This window comes from Parasteatoda tepidariorum, chromosome 7 (assembly GCF_982258835.1).
Source record: "Parasteatoda tepidariorum strain Cologne lab strain chromosome 7, Ptep-v5.0, whole genome shotgun sequence".
Taxonomy (NCBI): domain Eukaryota; kingdom Metazoa; phylum Arthropoda; class Arachnida; order Araneae; family Theridiidae; genus Parasteatoda; species Parasteatoda tepidariorum.
The window spans coordinates 35,287,303-35,300,601 of NC_141761.1; positions in this window are offsets into that span (position 1 = coordinate 35,287,303).

Sequence of the window (13,299 nt, forward strand, 5' to 3'; positions counted from 1 at the left end):
GACAAAATTTCGATTAAGATGCATAAGGATTCACTACGCCAGTTTAGGCTGATAAAGACACAATAACGGCATTAATTGAAGTTTAGTGATCGCTGAGAGCGTAAATCTGTTGAATTCGATTGTTTATCATCATTTGAAATACCTTAGGTTTAATCGCAAAGCTGGTCATATGGGTTCTTACGGAAAAAAATTTGTGCCGTCGCATTAGACGTCTGTGATTTGCTTCACAAACGTCAAGAAAATTATCCGTTTTTGAAGTGGAAGCGGACCATCATTGGGAACGAGAAATGATTTGCTTATAATTTTCGTTTGGGTCTCTACAAAAAAATTTATACGGTAATTCCTTTGCTTCAAATGAAGGGATCAAAAGTCACCTGGATCATTTTTTTGCTAGTGAAGAACAAACATTTGATTAGCTAGGAAACATGCTACTACCATTGGCTCAGAATGGACAATAATATACAGGGTGTTTATAAGGTCCCGGACCCATTTTGATGTTTAATAACTCATGAAATAATAAAGATAGATTAAAATTAAAAGCATAAATGGTTAGATAGACTCAAAAAGTTTCATGACCCTTGTCAATGAACTTCCACGCGTGCCCCCTTCGTCTCAGGGAGAATATCAATTCGATTGTCAATTTCACGCCAGATAGCTTTCTTTTTTACAGAAAAGACGGTCTCATCAGTCGTATACTTACACCCGTATTCACCACGCCGAGGTAAATTCAAGAGTAACTCGGAGATCAGAATATCCACGGTTCAGAGCTACTCTCGGATTAACCCTCGCTTTTTATTCTCCAACCGTTTTCAACAGAGGATTTCACAACTCGAGTTTAACTCTTGCAGGAAATATAACGAGGCCTTTGATTGGGCAAGGTAAAGCCATGTGACTTTGTATATAATATAAACGCGTGCATCGTGCATAAACAAATTAGTGTGAGTATCGCTAATTTAAGTGGAGAGGTTTTAAGAAACGATATCTTTCAAAAAAGTTTATTTCATCTAACTCTTTTTAGGTCATTATTTCTGATAGTTGGGACATATCTTTCTCTTCTTTCAACAGTTTCAAGAAATTCAAGATCTTCAAGCTCAAACGCAGCGATAGAATCCTCCATCTTTTTTGTTTACAAGCTCCTCGTCAATAGGTTACCCTCCGAAAACACGGCAAAAACGGAGGGTTACCCGGAGAGTCAGAACTGTTGATGAAATCTGCGAGTTTGGCGAAATTTCGGCTGGAGAATAACGTTTCGCACTAAACTCGTGATTTTACTCTTACTCATAGATTACCCGGAGGTAATGTGTGTTGGTGAATACGGACGTTAGACATGTTGTAAAACTTCGTATTTCCACACCTAGAAGAGATTCAGCCACATGTCTTTTTGCTACAAGATGGGTGCACCACCTCATTGGGGTATCATCGTGCGTAGCTCTTTGAATGACCATTTTCCAGGAAAATGGATTGGGCGAGGAGATCCAATTCCTTGGCCACCCAGATCACCTGAAATAACACCGCCGGACTTTTTTCTTTGGGGACTTATAAAGGACAATGCTTACAGGAGGATCGTGTCGAACATTGATGACCTAAAAACCAGAATTACAACCGCAATAGCCTCTGTGGATGCCGACATGCTTGCCGCTACCTGGCGTGAAATTGACTATCAGCTTGATGCGACGAAGGGGGCACACGTGGAAGTTCATTGACAAGAGTCAAGAAACTTTTTGAGTCTATCTAACCATTTATGTTATTAATTTTAATCTAACTTTATTATTTTATGAGTTATTAAACATCAAAATGAGTCTGGAACTTTATAAACACACTGTATTTCAATTAATTCATTCATGATAACAATATCGTCTTTCGTTTCAGTAAGAATAAATATTAAATGATATACGAACACGAATTTTCTTTCCCTTATCTCCAGTCTACCGAGAGAGGAATTCGGTCTGGGAAGATAATGGCCTCTTAAATAGAATTTACATCATTTACAATTATTATTTCTTGAAATTGTATTTTAACGTAATTCATTTAAAATACTTTTTTATTTACCAGGAAAGAAGACAGTAACTGAAGAGCTTGAATCACGATATCAAAGTAATAAAACAAAAAATTTTTATTTCATATTTCATAATTTTGGTTTTACTCTTTTAGAAAGAATTTAGAAAGCTTTGAAACATTCGATTCTTTAAAAGGTATTATCAACCAATGCTAAAATATAGACGAATTAGTTCCACACACAGCAAACACATAAATAAAAAAGTGAGAAACTTATTGTCGGATATTTTCACAGTATTTATTGTCGGATATTTTTACACAAAGTATGCTTTTCATACTAATCTGAGTATAGAAAACTATAATGTTAAGTAGTAGCACGCTCCAGCACTACTCGCTTGGAGACTAAGCTCGCTTCGCTAGCGATCAAGTTAGTCCAGTTAGAAACGAGGCCAAGATTTTGGCATCATAAATAATTGCAAAAACAATATTAAAACGGAAATAATTTGTTTCCTTGACGCAAAACATTTTTAAACCATATGGTCACAAAATTAAAAAAGTGTGATTTTAGACTTAACTTTAACTTCCAACTAACTAACAGCTTTTGCAATGCATCTTAGGAACACAATTAAATCACCATTAGGCATTATATTACCTAGTGACAATTTTCTATTTTGCCTATTCTCTGTAAGTTGTAATTGCAGCAGCCTGATATTATTGGTATATAAAACGAAGTTTCATGGTTTAAAATCAAAGTTTTTTATTTAAAGTAAATTAATAAGAATGCGTAGATTGTTTTCCATCGAGGAATCGGAATCTGCCGCTATTTTTGATATTTTTATAAATATGCTGGGCCTTTGCTCGCTAATATGTTGGCCTTTTTTCAATCCGATCAAAGTGGTCACCCACCTGCTCCAGGACAACAGCAAGTGAGACTTGACTTCAGTGATCTACTTGGAGCTGTGTCATGATGATCAATCCACTGCAGAATTAAAAGGAAGTTAACTCATGAATGTTTTAAAATACTTTTAAAAAAATTCAACTCAATTGATTTAACTTTTTAATTGTCTTTAATTATTTACAAAAAAAATTATTTGATTTTTCCTGTTGATTTTTTTTAAACTTGAATTTTTATCAGTTTTCTACATACTGTAGGATATTTTTATGGTGTATTTCTTCCTGTTCAGGTTCTGAAACAAACTACATTGGATTCAAATAATGCGATATTTATGCACCATAAAACTTAACAATGAAACTTTTGAATCGAATCGATCATCATTTTTATATCTTTTCATTATAATTTTAAACTCTGACCGGTAAAAATAAATCCCATTATATTTTTACATTGATAATAGCTTTTTAAAGGAATGCGAATTGAAAAAAAAACCCTTAAAATATTGTTTTTTTATGTGAAAAAATTGTGCCATATTTTGTCCAATATATTGTCAATACTCATAATATTATATTTTATTCTTAAAACTGTCGTGCTTATTACAATTAATTACTTGCCAAGTTGTATAACAGTGTATATTTTATCACGCCTATACTTCAAATAATTCTTTTTCATAGTTTTACACAAATGAAACTTTATTATAGGTATGTCATATATGTTATCACTCTGACAAATATTATCCACTTAGGGTGTCACGAAACAATTTCAAATCTCGTAAGGTGGCGGTACATAGAAAAATTCGCAGATAGAAGGCATTTAGTGTTTATTTTAAATCCATACTTAAACACTTCCAAAACTAACGAACGACTTTCAATTTCACTTGGTATACCTTGAAAGGGTTTTAAACTAATAATGCGGGCAAGCCAGTCAATCCATGTATTTAAAAATATAAGCATCTTTTATGTGTTAGTTAAGTAGTTAACGTAAGGTATGACTATAAAGCGTTTGGAATCACACAGCTGAACAATTTGTTTCCTTTTCCATTACTTTTATTTTTGATTAGATTTTTTTTTCTATTTGCAGACAGTATTAATTTAATTATTCTTTTATTTTAGTTATTGTGTTTTTTTTAACCTATTTGACATTTTATAAAGGCATAACTTGGCATTTTAATATTTTTTTTCCTTTAATAAAAATGTTTTTGGCTTCCAGTTAGTATCAATTTAAAAAATAATTTTACTTTATTTATTGAGTCTTTTTTAATAATTAAATATTGCTTGATATTTTAATGGTAGACATAGTTCATCATTTCAATCAAATATCATAGTTAAAATAATAATATTTCAAACGGCTGTTTCAATAATGAAAGACTTCGACAATTTTTTCAAAATGTATTGGGTTTCTTTGTATCCATGCGACGTTTATTTCGTTCGACAGGTGGAAAAATCATATGAAGTGATTTACTGAATTTCGGAACCAGAATAAATTCAAATCAAGAAATAAATTTTCGGGAGGACTGTATTTTGAAACACAAACAACAGTTCATCAACATTTTTTATTGAAACCTTTTAATAAAATGATGAGACATGATTGAAACGCTTCTAAACATCTGTAGGTTGGGAGAACCTTTTCAATGTTAATGAAGTATGCCTTAGGGCAGATGGATTTGGAAAAAAGTTGTTCAAAGGAATGAACAATGATCTAACAGTGCATGATGCAAATTATTATTTCTGTCAATTATCTGAATAAAATTATCTGTAACGATGCGTTAATGAACGAAATGAATTTTCATTAACTTATGTTTCTCATACTTGAAATTTTGAAACAAAAAGAGTATTAATTCGATAAAAAAATAATAAAGAAAGAGAATTAAAAAAAAAATGAAAAATAAATAAATAAACTTATGTGAAACGGAAACTACTTTCAATACTGCATTTTCTACTCCTGCATGAATGATTTTTTTTTATCATGGTTCATAAAATATTTAAAATAGTATATAAGTTTTCTTATATCAATATATTAAGAAAACTATTTGTGTCATATATTTTTAGGTTTAAAGAAGCCGCTAAAGAATTTCGGCTTTTTGCGACAATAATATGTAAGTATCAATATCTGTTATGTATAATACAATAAGATACGGTGCATTATTTTTTTAACAATTAATTGCCAAACTGCTTAATAGTTTACATCAGGGGTCCCCAACCCTATGCCCGCGGGCACCGCCCGTCGATCGATCTAGGTGCGCCCGTTGCTTGTGCCCAACGGTAAAATATTTCAGTTTTCCATTTTCGCAATAAATGCTATGCAAATTTTATGCTATGCAATTACATACTGAGGTACGCTGGCTCAGTAAAGGTTAAGTACTTGATAGATTTCTACATTTAATTGGAGAAATAAAAAATTACCTTGTAACCAAAAATCAAACATTTTTAGAACTAAGAGATCCTCTTGGACTAGCAGATTTGTCTTTCATAACGGACATAATAGAAAAACTAAATAATTTGAACTTGGAGCTGCAGGGAAAGGACAAACATAAAACAAAATTTATAGAGGCTATAAACTCGTTCAGAGCTAAGCTAGTTTTGTGGATATCACATTTGAAAGTGAAGTCTCTTGTGCATTTTCCAAACATGAAAAAAATGATAGGTGACAGTGAAATTGACTTATTAACATTTGTCATCAACCTCCAATTGCTTAAAGATCAATTTAAAAAGCGCTTTCAACAATTTAATATCATCGAGCCTTTGATAACTTTTTTGTTAATCCTTTTACCAACCAAATAAACGTAATCGTAATAGCAACATACATTTCAGAATTAGAAATTGTGGATCTTCAGAATGACATTATCCTCAAAACTATTATATCACATGAGAAATTCTGGAATATAGTTGAAGGAATAAATTCCATTCTTTAAAAGAGCATCATATTCTCATAATGGACTATTACAGTCAAATTTTTTTATAATTTTAATGCATTCGGAATCCTTCAAAACTCCCAGAAAACATTTTATTACTTTTCTAAGAAGACTATTTATTTAGTTATTTTCAATCAAAAAACGCTTACTTTCGTTTTCGCCTGAAACGGGGAGTCACGTGATTATGCACGAACTAACGTCACACGTGTCCATCTGCCGTTCACTTACAATACCTGTGCTGTGAAAACCAATACGTTCTAGCTTTCGTTTGAATTTTCTAACTAAATCCAACTATTTTAGATGGTCTAAAGCTATCTGTATAAAAAATTACATCTTAATATCGCTTAATAAAAATGTGGATTTGATATAACGTATTTTTATAATGTTAAATTTCAATGGTACCCACTAAAACTTTGTTAATACTTGACGAAATTTTCTAGCTCGGAATATTTAAGATTTTTTAGTTCAATAAAAAAAGTGCATGGTATTACTTATAAATGATGCGTTATAAATACAAAATAACTTCGTTTTTTCATTTTTTAACTATAATTTTAATTGTAATGTATACTTCAAGTTCATTTGGAAGATTTATTAGTAATATCTTAAGTGAAAGAAATGTTGGATCAATTTCTTATGTAGAATAAATAGTTTTAGATTTTAAAATGTAGGACAGCTTAAGTTATTGATAATTTTTATCTATTTATTCTAGTGTGAATTCAAAGCATGTAATTGTCTTCATAGCAGTAGCCTCTTAAAAAACGTGTGATCTTATTAACATTACTTTAATTGCCTTAATCTATGTTACAAGAGTATTTGAAATCAAGCATATGCATTTATTTAGTTCTTTATTGCAGAAATAGGAATAAAATTTTATAAATGCATATAAAAATAATTTTTCGCCATAGCAAAGCTCCTATTTACTCAAAGAATAAAAATATTGAGAAAAAATATCAACATTACTGTTTATTTTTTAATTATTTAATAAATAATAAAGAATGTGCATTAGAATTTCTTTAAATTTTGTGTAAGTTAATTTTTTATTTTTGTTCTCTAGCTTTAGTGAAACAAAAGCTTTCAGCTTAATGATATTCGCTGAAATTTTGTGGATAAATGAGAAATTAAGTGAAATTTTAAGTATAACTAGATTATGGTGATGATGATGGTCAGATATATTTCAATGGTCTAGATTCTTGAAAGTGTTGATACGTTTTCGGCTATACCGTATGCATAACCTGAGATTTTTTTAAAACTATTTTAATAAATTTTTTTTAATTAAAAATGTATAATGTATTAATTTTACCATTTTATAATTCTTCATTGCAAGCACTGAAAAAGCTTGCAAAATTAAGAAGAGAGATTAACAATAACCATATTTCATTAATACTATATTGCAGAAAAAGGAATTAAAATTTATAAATAAGAATAATTTCGAACTGTAACGGAATTCCTATTTAAGCTAGGAATAATAAATATAAGCGTTAATGTTTATATTTAATACATAGTGAAACAAAAAAAAGATGACATAAACTGCATTAGTAAATATTTACTTAAAAAGAAAATCCTTCAACTCTAGTAATAAATAAATAAATTAAAGAAGCAACATTAAATTACATTATTTGAATTTTTGATCATTAACACATATATTGTAACGATGATGGATTGATATTTTTCAATGGACTAGATTTGTGAAAATACTGATTTGTTTTAATGCAATAACGAATTATAAAATCATCTATCCTATATCAAAATGTATAAAATTTCTATCCAATCTGCGACTTATTTTAATTAAGTAATTAGGTTGTAATGAAGCATTATTTTAATTTAAAAGTAAGTGGAATAAAATAATATTTTCTATGAACTTTAACACCACTGATTTCAGCCGAAAAGAAATGTTGATTCGCTGTAAAGAGCTACATAATCATTTCTTCAGATATTTTAATGATAAATAACAACGTTTGAAGTTTAAAAATCTTTCTTTCATTTTGCACACATTCTCAGAACCGTAAATTTAATCCACAAAATTTTTACTGATAATCTACAAAGGATGTTCATACGATATACGTGATATCAAAACTAAAAGAGCATTGAAATAGCCTTAGCGGATGGAAACGGCACGTTTCCCTTCGGCACATTTGACGTCATAACCAATCAGGGATCGTTTTTGATTGCATCACTTACGGAGGCCTTTTGGGGCAATTTAAATGTTTAATAACTAAATAAATTAACATTTGCCGAAAAAAACAATCAGATTTTCGGTTTCAGGAGAGAATTTCCAATAAGTTAGGTATGAAAATAAAAAAAAATTATGATATGCTGTAATTGTCCATTATATAACGCTGGCCAGCGAAATGCCATGCCAAACACCACACTGACTGTATATTATAAATAATTTTTATACTTCGTATGTTTTGAAAGCAATTTAGTAATCATTTATTTTACGCAAGAATATTAATACTAATTATATTCATATGTTAAATTAATTTTCAAAACAAAAATTTTTGTGCACTATATGGAGTGTGTATTATTACCTATGTCTATCAACTATACATTTATCTTAAAAAAATAAATGGTGCCCGCCATTCGACCGATATTCTGATATTTGCTCTTAGGTACAAAAAGGTTGGGGACCCCTGGTTTACATCATTTACCTTCCTCCATAAAAACAATCGTTTCGTTCAGATTTACATGGTTTAATATACCTATGCGACAGCATCGTTTTTAAATATAATTTATTGTTCGGTATCTGTAAGTGACGTCACGTGAGGGTGACTAACCTGATTGGCTGTGAAATCGTAGCATTTGTACATTCTACCATTAAATCTGACCAGAATTGCCAATTAAATCTAATATAAAAATTAATTCCGCCTGATAGTTAACCAAGTATAATAGCTGTAACGCTTTCGCTCCACCTTTTTTATACACAACTAGCTGATTTCAGCGGTCTTCTTCTTCTTCAGTTGCAGGTACGTGATTGAGAAAGATTTTAATATTTTTTAAAGGATTTCAACAGAATCACAAAGCAAATCTTTTGGGTTTGGAAAGTCGGAGACCTGCGCGCGCAATATAGAGGAGAAAAGTTTTATCATATACATTTCAGAGTTAAAAGAAACAATAAGCTTTAGCAATTTACTGACGGAAAAGTTATATTTCTACATAAATTATCCTAAATCAACGAATTTTTTAGATCCGTTTTACCGCTGAAGTGTCGGAATCTGTTGTTATTCTGATTATCTAGCTAATGCATTGATTAACGAAGGGAATGCGTTTAAGTGAGAAGAAATGACTCATTTCTCAAATGACCAAGGTAATCTGCAATATAGACAATAATCTGCAAGCACATTACCTACTAGGCCTTCGTTAAAGGGTAAATAACCTGAACAACAGCAACGTTTATGTGTTCTTAAAATAACATAATGTTATTTGTTCATAATGTTATTAACTATTTAGAACATCAATTTACAGCAATGAAACAATCAACACATTGATTGATAAAATCAATCGTTTTAATAACCTTAATGCAAATAATAGAAGTATTTAAAATATTACTACAATTAATGAGTTTAACATAATGACGTTTATTTATTATTCAATATCGAATAACATCGAAGAAATTAAAGTCAATAAATGCAATGAAACAAACAAAAAACTAGTTGACAGTATGTGAGAAACGAACTTTTCAACTTTAACGATACGAAAAGCATTAATGCCCAAATTACCTAGAAAAATTGCGGAAAACACTAGATTCCGCACTTTAATGGAATGCCCAATTCATCAACAGATTAGCTGTAGATAATGTGCATATTATCAGCTTTTGAGCTTCACTTTAATGGAAAAGATGGTGAAGTAATAATAAAGAGTTATCATTTAAGTTCTTCAATACCAAACGATGCTTCTCATCGCAAAACGTTGAAGGAAGGTTTTCAGAATGGACAGGGAAACGCTGTATTGGCCGGGAAGATTTGTCATCCACACCATATCAATTAAAAAAATATCCTTCGTCGTTAACACATGACTACCAGTAATCTGATTTTTTCCTAAACATTGTTTTTAAACTCTTCGTTGGTCTGAAAGCTATAACGTGGACACAGTTAAAAATATCATTTCTGATGGATAGGAGAGTTAATGTTCCCTATTAAGAACACAGGAGAAGAAGTTTTCGTGCTAAATTCTGCTTTACCCCCATTGGTAATTTAGAACTTAAAGTTCAGAGAAAAGTGAATTCATGAAAATCTGGAATTCAAATACTGAAAGAAAACTTTTCAAAACATCAACAAGCAAACACATTCCCTTAGGAAAATTTGCCATAGGTTTGCCATAAAAAATGCCATAGGATATAGGATTAAGTTTGCCATAAAAAATGCCATATGGTAAAAGTTTGCCATATAGGTATGGCAAAACACCATAGGAATATCATATGGCATTTTTTTATGTGGCAAATTTTTGCCATACGTATATGACAAAAGTGTATGGCAAAATTTTACCATAGGCAAAACATCATAGGAATATCCTATGGCATTTTTTTATGTGGCAAATTTTTGCCATACGTATATGACAAAAGTGTATGGCAAAATTTTACCATAGGCAAAACCCCATAGGAATATCCTATGGCATTTTTTTATATGACAAATTTTTACCATACATGTATGGCAAAACTTTGCCATACGTATAGGGCAAAATTTCACCATAGGCAAAATCCCATAGGAATATCCTATGGCATTTTTCTATATGGCAAATTTTTGCCATAAAACTAAGATGTGCTACATCTTATGAAGAAATATTTTTCCATAGGCTATGGTACACCTTTGCCATACAGCTATGGCAACATTTCTAGTTAATATTTTACCATACATCAAAAAATAATTACTTAAAAGGATCTTTCGTAATGGATATTAAAAATGCAAAACTTAATAATTGTGGAATAAATATATATTCAGAAAGCTTTTTTTTAAAATTTCTTTGATAAACTTCCCCTGTTTTACTTGCAGAATCCTTTCTGAATGCTGTTCTTAGTTAAATAAATTTTAAACGGTTAGTACTAACCGTTAGAAAATGGGTCCGGTTGTCGGAGCGAGTGGGGAAAATATTGCAAGATTACTTAAGTTTATGCAGTTTAAAAAGTAAATAAATATGTCGAATGTAACATCGCTTGCATGTCGATATTTTGAAAGACTATTTTCAGCATTTGGAGCTTTAGGGTTTACTCTAGGTTTATCTGAACTTATTTATTCTATACTTTAAATTGTAAGTTACTTCTGCAGATGAAAGAGAATTTCACATGAAGGCTTTCTTCCACCAAATTAGTTCCTTTTAAGAGGGGTGACTTCTCATCAGCCCCAAAATTTCCAGACCAACGAGAAACTTCATTGCCCCTGCTGGCTATTTTGTATAGTTATTTGAAGGAAATATTTTTCGAAAAAAACTTTTTAAAGCTTTTCTAACTTCATATCAGAGCTTCTTGTGTCGGAAATGTATTCATGTTTTTTAGGTATAAATTCATAATCTATAGTCTTTTTCTGTGGTCTAGTGGAAGCTGGAAAAAATACCGTGGATTACTCCAAAGGTTTAAAGTAACAAACTATGCAAACTAAACTATACATATGTAACGAATACTGAACATTGATTTTTGGAATTTATTTATTTTACAGGATGAATGAAATTGATTATGTCCATCAATTGAACACTGGATTTCTCCTGATGATGGCTGTTACATCCAATGAAAAACTCTGTCCCAATGTCTTTGGAATTTTCGACAAACTTTTATAAGAATTGTAACCACGAAGTTCATCAATTGTCTAGCGGAAGCTGGAAGGATTGCTACCCGATTGATACCCTGAGTTGGATATGTATGAAGGAGTGTTTTCATATCATGGGACTTTAACAACTTAAGTACTGATTTTATTTTATTTAAATGTTTTGACATCAAGCTTTTATACAAACTTTAATCATCAAGTTTTTATAAATTAGTTTTATGTGCACTGAATGAAATTGATTATGTCCATCGATTGAACACTGGATTTCTCCTGATGATGGCTGTTACATCCAATGAAAAACTCTGTCCCAATGTCTTTGGAATTTTCGACAAACTTTTATAAGAATTGTAACCACGAAGTTCATCAATTGTCTAGCGGAAGCTGGAAGGATTGCTACCCGATTGATACCCTGAGTTGGATATGTATGAAGGAGTGTTTTCATATCATGGGACATTAACAACTTAAGTACTGATTTTATTTTATTTAAATGTTTTGACATCAAGCTTTTATACAAACTTTAATCATCAAGTTTTTATAAATTAGTTTTATGTGCACTGAATGAAATTGATTATGTCCATCGATTGAACACTGGATTTCTCCTGATGATGGCTGTTACATCCAATGAAAAACTCTGTCCCAATGTCTTTGGAATTTTCGACAAACTTTTATAAGAATTGTAACCACGAAGTTCATCAATTGTCTAGCGGAAGCTGGAAGGATTGCTACCCGATTGATACCCTGAGTTGGATATGTATGAAGGAGTGTTTTCATATCATGGGACATTAACAACTTAAGTACTGAATTTATTTTATTTAAATGTTTTGACATCAAGCTTTTATACAAACTTTAATCATCAAGTTTTTATAAATTAGTTTTATGTGCACTGAATGAAATTGATTATGTCCATCGATTGAACACTGGATTTCTCCTGATGATGGCTGTTACATCCAATGAAAAACTCTGTCCCAATGTCTTTGGAATTTTCGACAAACTTTTATAAGAATTGTAACCACGAAGTTCATCAATTGTCTAGCGGAAGCTGGAAGGATTGCTACCCGATTGATACCCTGAGTTGGATATGTATGTAGGAGTGTTTTCATATCATGGGACTTTAACAACTTAAGTACTGATTTTATTTTATTTAAATGTTTTGACATCAAGCTTTTATGAAAACTTTAAACATCTAGCTTTCATAAATTAGTTTTATGTGCACTGATTTTTAATAATATGGGCAAATAAAGTTACTTAGTTACTCCTACCTTGCTAGATCAGGCATTAGGTAATTTCTTTGACATGCATTAGTCAATTAAAAAGTGATATTACACATTAATTTATTCTAGTTTTAATATTATATATAATATGATACTGTTTGATAGTGAAAGACTCTTGGAATTTTATACCAATTTTAAACACATTTAAGATTCTTAGAAGCGCCAATTTAATAATGAGATGAAGCTTTTACAGAGCTGTGATTTTCTTAGACGTCTATAGTTAAAATAATAACGAGCTTAAGAACTTCACTAAAAATGTTTATAGACAAACATCCAACGTCTAATGTAGTTTTAAAAAGAGTAGGAAGTTCTCTCATACTCTTGGTGCTCTCTCTCATTTTTATAAGTCTCTTAACTTACATCTAAAGCTCCACTAGTCGTTGATATTATTAAAATCAACTATCATTAAATCTTGGCAATCGTTAAATACTGTTTCCGTCAGTTTTAGAAACTTGATTTCCCGATATTTGCTTGCAAAGT